Below are 9,692 nucleotides of genomic sequence, written 5' to 3'. Positions count from 1 at the left end.
TTATAAAAATCTATTGCTTACAAGAATAAGTAAAGACGTCTATAAAAAAGGAACTAGCTCTGGTAAACTTGTCTTCAGCAATAATGCATATAACACAATTGAAAATAAAAAGATATGTTTAAAAATGCTAAACATCAGAAGGTATTATTGTTGTTAAACAATTACCAAGCCATTTCGAATAATAAGTTCTCCTTTCAGATCAAAAAAACATACAATATTACTTAGAATCAACAGTAACAATCACATTAGGAACCCTCAAGTAACTGACCCGTGAAACACCCGCCGTCGTATGACGTCATCGGGGAATAAATGACGTCACTTCGAACAGGACCCATATATCTCAGTTCTCTCTCTTGACGTCACGGATATTCGCCGCCGCCAACGTGTTTTCCAAATCACGCCTGTAAACTAAAACTAGAATACAGGCGAGCCCATCACCTCATGAATACAAATTGTGATCCATGTTTCTCAGTTTTTGAGGCAAACTCTTCCAATAAGTACAAATTTCAAACTTAGGCAAAACAAAAATGTCTTATCCCAGATTAGACAAGATACCAAAACCTATCGAATTGTCATGAGTTGGAATTATTTATAATTCAGACCTTGATACTCAGACCTAGAGACCGACCTCTTGCGGGATAATGTACAAATAAAGCCTGATTTTTATCTGGAATTGTTTACTCATTACTACAATTTAAATACTTTCACTATTAGGGTTCAGAAGCTAGATATATATTATGAAGTGTATAATACGTCTTGCTAACAAGTATAAATCGATAATAAAATATCATTATGTTCAGTTGGTTTGATTACGTTAGTTATTGTAATTGAATCATAAATTGCCGCCATTATAGCAACAAGCATTCATATTTAAGCGAATCAGTGGCGCTGACTCTTATTGACATTTGTTTTATAAAAAAAACACTAACTTGTCATGAGTGAGCAGTCGTTAAATCTTCGATAAAGAAACGTGTGTTTTGGACTAAAGTCAAGCTTATGTAAATTTTAGAATACATTTGTAAATGTTTGCCTTTCAATCACTCTTACACCAACTCGTAAATAACGGTTGACGCAGTGGGAGCAAGACGCCGTTACACACCATAGAGCACCATCTTGCTTACACAGTGGCGACAGTTTTCATTTCTAAGCTCATAGTATAAGACTCAGATAATTTATCTGATTCGTTTCATAGAAGACCACACATGAATTAAGGATCTTGTCTCCATTATCACTAATATTAATTATGTTTGATGAATAGTTGGCACTCGACAAACCGGCGTCTAGATAAAGTATGTCAGAACATTACTTAGCCCTAGCCCTGCAGGCACAGTGCATACGATTGTTAATTGATTCTGTCATAACATTACCATCTATTATTTCTCTGCCATTGCCAGGGAATCCTAAGTTGAGTATAAACTTATCACTGTGTGCGAACTTTAGTGCTTTGTAAATAATAATTTAAGACAATTTTAATTATGAAGAATGTAAGAAGAAGCACTTCGTATACGTTCAGTGGCCTTTTTGTGTATGATAATATTTTTGGTAAGTTATCTATTATTGTACCCATTACGTATACATACATATACGTATGTACGCTTTTCAAACATTGCGGTTTTAATATTTAAATCAGTAATTAAATCTAATATATAAAATTCTTGGATTACGGTGTACGTAATTGAACTCTTTCGAAACGGTTCGACTTGGGCTTATGTACCATTGAGATAGGAGAACATTACTTTTTACACCCCCATTTTTTATTATCTTTAACTCATTTGTTTTTCTGGGAAAGCTAGTATTTTGTATAAGAAAAAAATCCGACAATCTAATCATTAAACCATTATAGGACCCCTATAAATGTATATTTTTATCAATTACAAAAACAGGTTATATATTACAAAGTATGATGTAATAATATATATTTTTAAAGATTTTTAGAATAACATGGTTATAATGATAACATATCTTGCCAAAATGCACATCTTGCTGATAACGGCTGCTGGTGACTGGCCTATTTTAATATTATTTTCGGTTCTTATCAAATAATCTTAAGAAAAGGAAAAAACATCACAAATCGGCAATATTTTTAATCTGTAATATAAATGTTTGATGATGCATGGTCATGATCCTTTAGTTAGAGGATATAGAAGTAATATACATTTTTTTTTTTCATAATTCACTACAAAAGCCGCTAATTACATTTTAATGTGCAATGTTAATTTTAATTATCATTCGCCTTATGTCTCATAAAATTGCCATTGCCAAATTGCCAAACCATTATCACTATCTGATTGGATTGACTACAAACAAAGGTTCAATCTAACATAAAATTACATATCATTTTGCATTGACGAGAAATAGACTTATATATATTTTAATATGGACCTGCGTCGGAGGAAATCGACAGATAGTATAACAATTGACGCTTGCGTATGTTTTAATCGCCCCGTTCACTGCGCGTGAACTTCTGTTCTAGTACTTGTATTAAACTTTATATCTTCTAATCTTTTCTTCTAATATATAAAATTCCCGTGTCACGATGTTAGCTACCGTACTCCTCCGACCGATTTTTATGAAATTTTGTATACCTATTGGGTAGGTCTGAAAATAGAACAACATCTATTTTTCATACCCCTAAATGATACGGGTTGCTCACACTAAAAAAAATATATTTTATTTTTTGGACGAAAATGTTTGTTTTTTTTTTATGATGTGGCATTAAAATACATACAACTAGAAAAAAAAATATTCGGCAAAACAACGTTTGCTGGGTCAGCTAGTTTATATATACTTTTAATGTGAATTGTATAAAACAGACAAAATGCAGACCTAATCTAAAAGAAATTTCGAGGTTTTTTAGTTTTTTTTAGGAGTTCTAAAACACAAGCACCTATTAATGTTTTTCGGGGTACACCATAATATTTGTTATTTAAATACATACTTAGCATTTTCATAAAGATGTTAAATAAGATAATTAATATTTTTTGCAATGTAAGTGTTTACCAATAGTAGTCAGAGTTTTGATAATCCGTAGTGATTTATAGGTCTGTGTACAGATCATTATTATAGATTTTTTTATCGTTGGTACGGCGTACGTGTTAGAGACTGCGACGAGTTATGAGTATCTAAAAGTACAGGATGGTAGAGTGCGTCTAATTTACTAGATATAGTTACTAGGAGAAACTCTTAATAGTTTCGGCATATTGTGAATAATAATTTCATGCATTTAATTACCTGTTCTTATTATTTCTTCTACGTTTTCTTAATTTTCGTCATCATCCAAATATTTTCTGATGACTAATGATGAATTTTTGCAAAACTGTATTACATCCCCGTACAATGCCGCATCCGCAGGAAACCTTTAGTTGCGTTTATAAGGATAAAGCAAACGTATTTCACAAGCGCATAAACGTGTCTTACCTTAACTTCCTAAGCTCCTAATTAAACAGCTATGCTAATTATTATGTACTAACTGGTTATCGAAACTTGGGTTCCCAAAGTCATTTATGTCATTTTACTTGCCACAAAGAGTTTACGAAGAGATAAAACTTATTATTTTTACTTATGATAAATATCTCAAAGTAAAAGTTTGTTAAAAGAGAGACCAAATGTGGAAAATTCAGATTTGTAGTTCCCCCTGTTCATAAAAAATAATAAAGAAATTAAAATCTTTAACTTTTTTCACCTGACCTAGTGTAAATCCTGACGGATGAAGGATTCCTAAAAACATTGCCAAATTGCCAAATGCAAATGGCATATGTTTTTGTCGGAGTATTCTTCTATACTTACTAGATTAAGCTGATTTTTTTTTCAATCATTTATTACCATACTATGAGTTTATTAATAAAGATATGTGTCGATTGGGTTCTGACTCATCAATGTAAATTGTTTTATAATTAGTTAAAATAGTTTTAAGTATCACTCGTCAATTGCCATTTTTCGTCACAAACAGTTTTTACATTTGATAATTAATAGATTTTTATTTCAAATGTGATTATTAATACACCGTCAAAAATGTACAGAGGTTGTTTGGAACCGTACCAATTTTATCATTTGTATAGATACTGTTATCTCGAGCAGTTATCTAAATGATTATCATAATAACAAAGTCACGTGTACTATGTATAAGTAGTATTGCTGTGACAGTTTATTGTCCCACAGTAACAATTATAAGACGTCCGCTGGTATGATTTATGATCAAGTCTCGTGTTAATCCCTCCTTATTGCCTACTATGAAATCACTCGGTTTCCTTAGAATGAATTCTTCCATCGTGGTTTTCTTCAGACCTATTTTCACGTACTGTTAAATCAAAAGCTGAGCAACTCTTTTTTTTTCTGGTAGGAATGCCTATTTGTCTTATATGAGGGTTGGCTTACACTTAGTTTTGGGATTCGGATCAACACTAGGTACGCTAATGATACTACTTATAACTTTTACAGGTATTAGATTACTGTAGGTTATACGATAGTAATAGATAGATTAATACTAGGGTCATAAGTTATCAGCTGTTTCACGATAAATACTTTCACTATCTTAGTAATCTTAGCAATACGTAGTCTTTAATGCTTCCAGTAATTGCGCTAGACTTAGATACTGTTACTAATTAATTATGTAATAATATTATTTAAACGGTGCTGTTTTCTTACACTGATCGGCCTCTTATTCCAAGAATCGAAGTGCGCGCTTAACTAAGTATAAACCTACCTACTGTACTGTTAAGGGTGTATTAATTAACTGCATAATAATGTACTTTTATTCTGCGCGTTCTAAATCTTGATTTATGTTTTAATGGTTTGATCATAGAAATCTGTGGGAACAGTTCATTCAGACGTTATAATAGCTAATAGCAACAAACAATAGGATACATATTTTGGTACTAGATGTAAATCTGTTATATTTTAATAAACTTGGTTGTGGGTGTAAGGGCAAAAGTATCCACCCACCCACCTTCACACCGCCTTCAAAAATTTAAAGGTTAACTTTTAGATAACAGCGCGTGTTGCAATGAGGTATTTTATGAGCAGATCTGTACAGCTACCTGGCACAAAGCCGTTATTGTTACCAAACGCAAATAGTATATTCTTTTAAATTTGAATTAATTTAATCCTGTATGTACAGAACCACCAAACAAGCATGTTCTTGGTTACCCACAACCTTTTCTGTCGAACCTTACAAGTGTATAATGTATTGGTCTCAAAAGTTCTCACTCTCTATAAAGACACCTTAAGAACTTGTATCGTATTGTTATTTATGTGGGAAATCTACCTGGTATTACATGAACGCAATTCCGTTGCCTTTAATATGTCATAAGGAAGTTTCCTACAAAATTGAAGTTTCCGATTTACTCTGATTTTCCTTTCTTTGAGGATTGTTAGTAATTCTTTTTTGTTGTAAGACATTTTTTGTACGCTGGTCTGGTCTATTTAAACTATGCTATTTCGATATGTTCGACATACCATTGAAAATTTAAATAAGCGTACAAGTCTTTTCATTGGAATTATTGGTGTCCATGCAACTGCCAGTATGCTAGCCAGCCGGCCTACGTTTAAATTAAGAACGAAATTCTGTTTCCTATGTCATCGACTTAACTTTTTCTGTCAATTCGGATAGTTTTCTAGGAAGTGTGACTTGGCACATATTTATAAATAAACTCTTTGCTGATACTTATCACGGGCCGCATAAAACTGTTCAGCCATCGCTAACTTAGTGATAACATAAAATGGCAACCAGGAAAATATGACCATGATACGTTTGCGAAATCATTATTGAAATAACCCAATGGCAAATTTAACTCACGATGGTAAATCCAATGGTGCAGTATATAAATAAATAGTATACTTATTGAATGTCATATTATGCAATTCAACAGTTTTCAGTTGTTACGGACTCGTTGATATTTCGGTAACTGTTAACACTTTTTCGTATGAAAAACAACCAGCTGAAACAATATACATGTTTATGTACATGTTTATGCGTATGCATATTGTGTGCAATTGTAAAAAAGAGTTGCGTTTTGTCAAGTATATAAGTACATGTATGAGTTAAGGCAAAAGAGGCTGAGACAATTATATCTTAGAATATAGTATATGTATATTTAGATTTTTAACGAGTATCGCGTACTCATATGAAACCAGTGTTGGTTGCTGCTTAGCTGTTAAATGGTTCTTCTTCAGAAATGTCATATATTTTTTTAAATGTCTACATTACTGTACTCCAAATTGTTGCAGTCATGGTCAGATCTTCTCTTAATTTAACTCTTTTCAAACGGTAGTAATTGGGGTTTCTTTGTTCCCAACTATTCCTGTATAGTGAAGTCATATCTAAACCGATATCGCTGTCATTCGTACTAAACCACGGCCTACCGTCACAGCTGGCACGGTTTCAACCGTGAACTCTAATGAATTATGTTTAAAAAAAAGGTTACACAATAGTGACTGTTTTAAAATCCTTGTTTTATCCCGTTTCAAGGTCTTCTAATTTCCTTCAAATCGGCTGACGGTAAAATTATAACATATATCCAGATTAAAAAACAGTCGATTGTTTAGGAAGTTTAGCATCTTAAACATCAATTTTCTACTGGAAAATACAGATTGAAAATAGAGAATAGATGAAAAATCTAGGAATTCAGTGCTAATCGTCAAATCAACATTAACAATTAAGTGAACAATTAACAGACCATTTGAATTAATATTTACCATGCACTTGGATATGAAAAAAAAACATTTCTAAGAATGTCATTTTATTCCTACATTTTCCGGTATGAAACAGTAACACTGGCAATTTCTTACACAGTTAATACAAATAATATTAATAGCGAGATCATAATTTTTGCCGTTAGACATGCGCAAGTGTCGCCTAGACTGCGTCTGGTCATGACGCGTGCGCGTGGGCAGGTGGCATTGATCTGGCGCCACTTTGTGGGAACAACAGAAGTTCAAAGGTATTTTGATCTTGACATCATGGACTTTTAATCTTGTAAAATTTAAATTCAAAAACTGTCGTCGCGTCTGTTGAACAAGATAGTCCAACCATTAATGGCTGTGGACACAAAATTAGCCCCCCGTAGCCTTCGATGTTATGTCTTCATCAATCTATACTCCTTGATGTATGCTTTGGAAATAAACTACGAAAAAATTTATGGGAGAAACCTTTTGTTAAAGTCCAGCTCGTTCTCGAATGGAAACCTTTTCGCGACGACTAGTATCTGGACAATATGATATTTTTTATATAGTGTACTTGTATTTGTTTTCCATTATCCTGTTAAGATGTGTTTCTCTGCACGATGCATAATCTGTTAATCGGGTAAATCAAAACCTGTGCATTTAAAAAATGCAGGTGTGCAGACAAGTGCGATATCGTCTGTCGTCATCGCTTGCGCCGAATAGTCGAGGGTTTTATGTAGCCCTATTTCGCAAAATTTTGTTGAATAGGTAAAATATATGTTGAGAGTAATTTTTGGGAACTTGTTTTTGAAGCTCAACTTATTATATACTTTCACAGATTTTATTTTAAAATTGCATGTTATGCATTATAAAACATGTTACTTACTATACTAGAAAAAAATATAGATTCGTTATTTAAAAAATAAAGATTATTAGCTTGACAATGAATATTCAGTTGATGATGATATTTGTTCGAATATTTCTCTGATAAATGATACTTCTGAATCCACTTATCGTGTACGTCTAGTAGGCGTTATGTATCTATTCTATCGTTCTACACAATCGTTAAATATATCTAATGCGAATTGTTGCCTGATATACTTATTGTATTTTTTCCTGTTACATTGTTTTAAATTACATCTCGTTATACATAATTTTTTTGTTTAAAATATTTTATAGACACATTTCAGCGCCACTGAATATTTCTTGTCGTTAATTTGTAGTGAAATTAATATAATTGCCGGAAACCTTTAGGCTATTATTACAATCATTTCGTCAGGCGGATTTATTTGTTTAAGAGTTATTTAACACGTGCATTTCTCGGGATCACCCAACATGTTTTGGTACTGACCGCAGTCGGCAGGTGGCCGAGTCGAGAGTCGAAGTAGCATTTTCCCAGTGACATAAATAAAATACGGTAGAGAACTAGACTTGTATGTATATGCTGTCCATCTGATTGGTGACTGTACTAAGTGTACTAACGCACGTATGAAAATATCTTAATTGCATTACTACGAGGAAATAATAAAAAAAAACACTATTAAGCGAATTTTGTAACTAATAATACTAAGCACTGGTTTCTTAGCACTTCGGTATTTCCTAAGGCTATATTTGTATCTCCACTATTTACTAAGTCGCAGCCGGTCAGTGACCCCTCGGACATGTCATCTTCCTCCGTCTTCGAGTTTGATCAAATAGCCTTTAATTGAAATTCGATTTTCAAATGTGATTTTGGTCTAATCATGATTTTTAAGTACGTCTAATGTTTATCTTCTTGAGATACTTCTATATCTACTACAGTTGTGTTGCTGATTAAAACACCAACTGCCCAGTTAAAATATTCCTACCCTTTAGCTGTAAAATATTTCTTGGTTATAACTTTATCATTCCGTATGTTAAACCACGTTAAGACATCCCACCAACAACAAACTGACGCAGACGTTCGGTCCAGTTATTTACATCTCCGTTGTATATCATTTCATTTTTATTTCTCAGAAAAATGTCTATAATTCCACAAAGTTTGTTTTTATAGACTGTTTATGAATGTCTCAACCATTTCTTTTGATAAAAATGATTTCACCAGTATTTGTTGCTGAAGTCTTGCATCGAATCAGTGCAAATCAGCTTACGGATTCCGATATTCCTTCTACCATACCTGCTGTTTAATTTTCTGTGACATAATCAAATAGTGTTCATAATTGTTTGGACGATAAAATAACCTTGAATTTTTTGTTATATCTTGATTGTTTGTGATTACTGATTATAAAACTGCTGGTAATTGAGCTGTTAAATTAAACCTTATTCAAAAAAAACATACACAATCTACAATATTATATGGATAGCCGAGTGGTATAGGTCATCACCACACCCGCTGCGTGTGACGTGTCGCGGGTTCAATCCCCGCGCTAGGATAAGCACTTGTGATCCACGAATGCTTGTACTCAGTTTTTCGCTCTTTGTGCATGTTACGTACTTAAATTGTTTGTGAAAAAGTTTTTATAGGAATAAACAAACGGCTCAGTGTCATTCACGCAGTTTTTGATAAACCTGTTGGCACTCCATACATGGGTTTCAGACAAATACAAAAGAAACAGCTATGTTTTACATTTCTTCTTGTTGCTGATAACAAATAAAAAATCACATCGTATATTTACCCGACAGATTTGTTGTAAAATCTCAACAATTTAATCGTATAAGTCACAGAAAGCATAACGCAGGACCACACATCAGACTATCTCGTTACTCACTTAATGTTTGATATAGCTAGTAACAAGTCACATCTCGACACGCTCGCATAAATGACTCTCAATGTAATATTTCTGCGTACTTATTGCCTTTTATTGCTATACAATGGCGTAATTATATTAATGCAGCTACTGCACGCTTTGTTATACCTAGTTAGCTGGTTGTAGTGAACTTTGATGCGTTTTATTTAGATCTGGGGCCTACCACCACTTGGTAAAGTAATATTATTAGCGTTGTGAAAGCGTGACAGCGCAATACACAGTGTAGAGCGGCATCTCTCTCTTACA

This window comes from Trichoplusia ni (assembly GCF_003590095.1).
Source record: "Trichoplusia ni isolate ovarian cell line Hi5 chromosome 9 unlocalized genomic scaffold, tn1 tig00000065_group8, whole genome shotgun sequence".
Taxonomy (NCBI): Eukaryota; Metazoa; Arthropoda; class Insecta; order Lepidoptera; family Noctuidae; genus Trichoplusia; species Trichoplusia ni.
Note: the sequence above shows the minus strand (reverse complement) of the source record.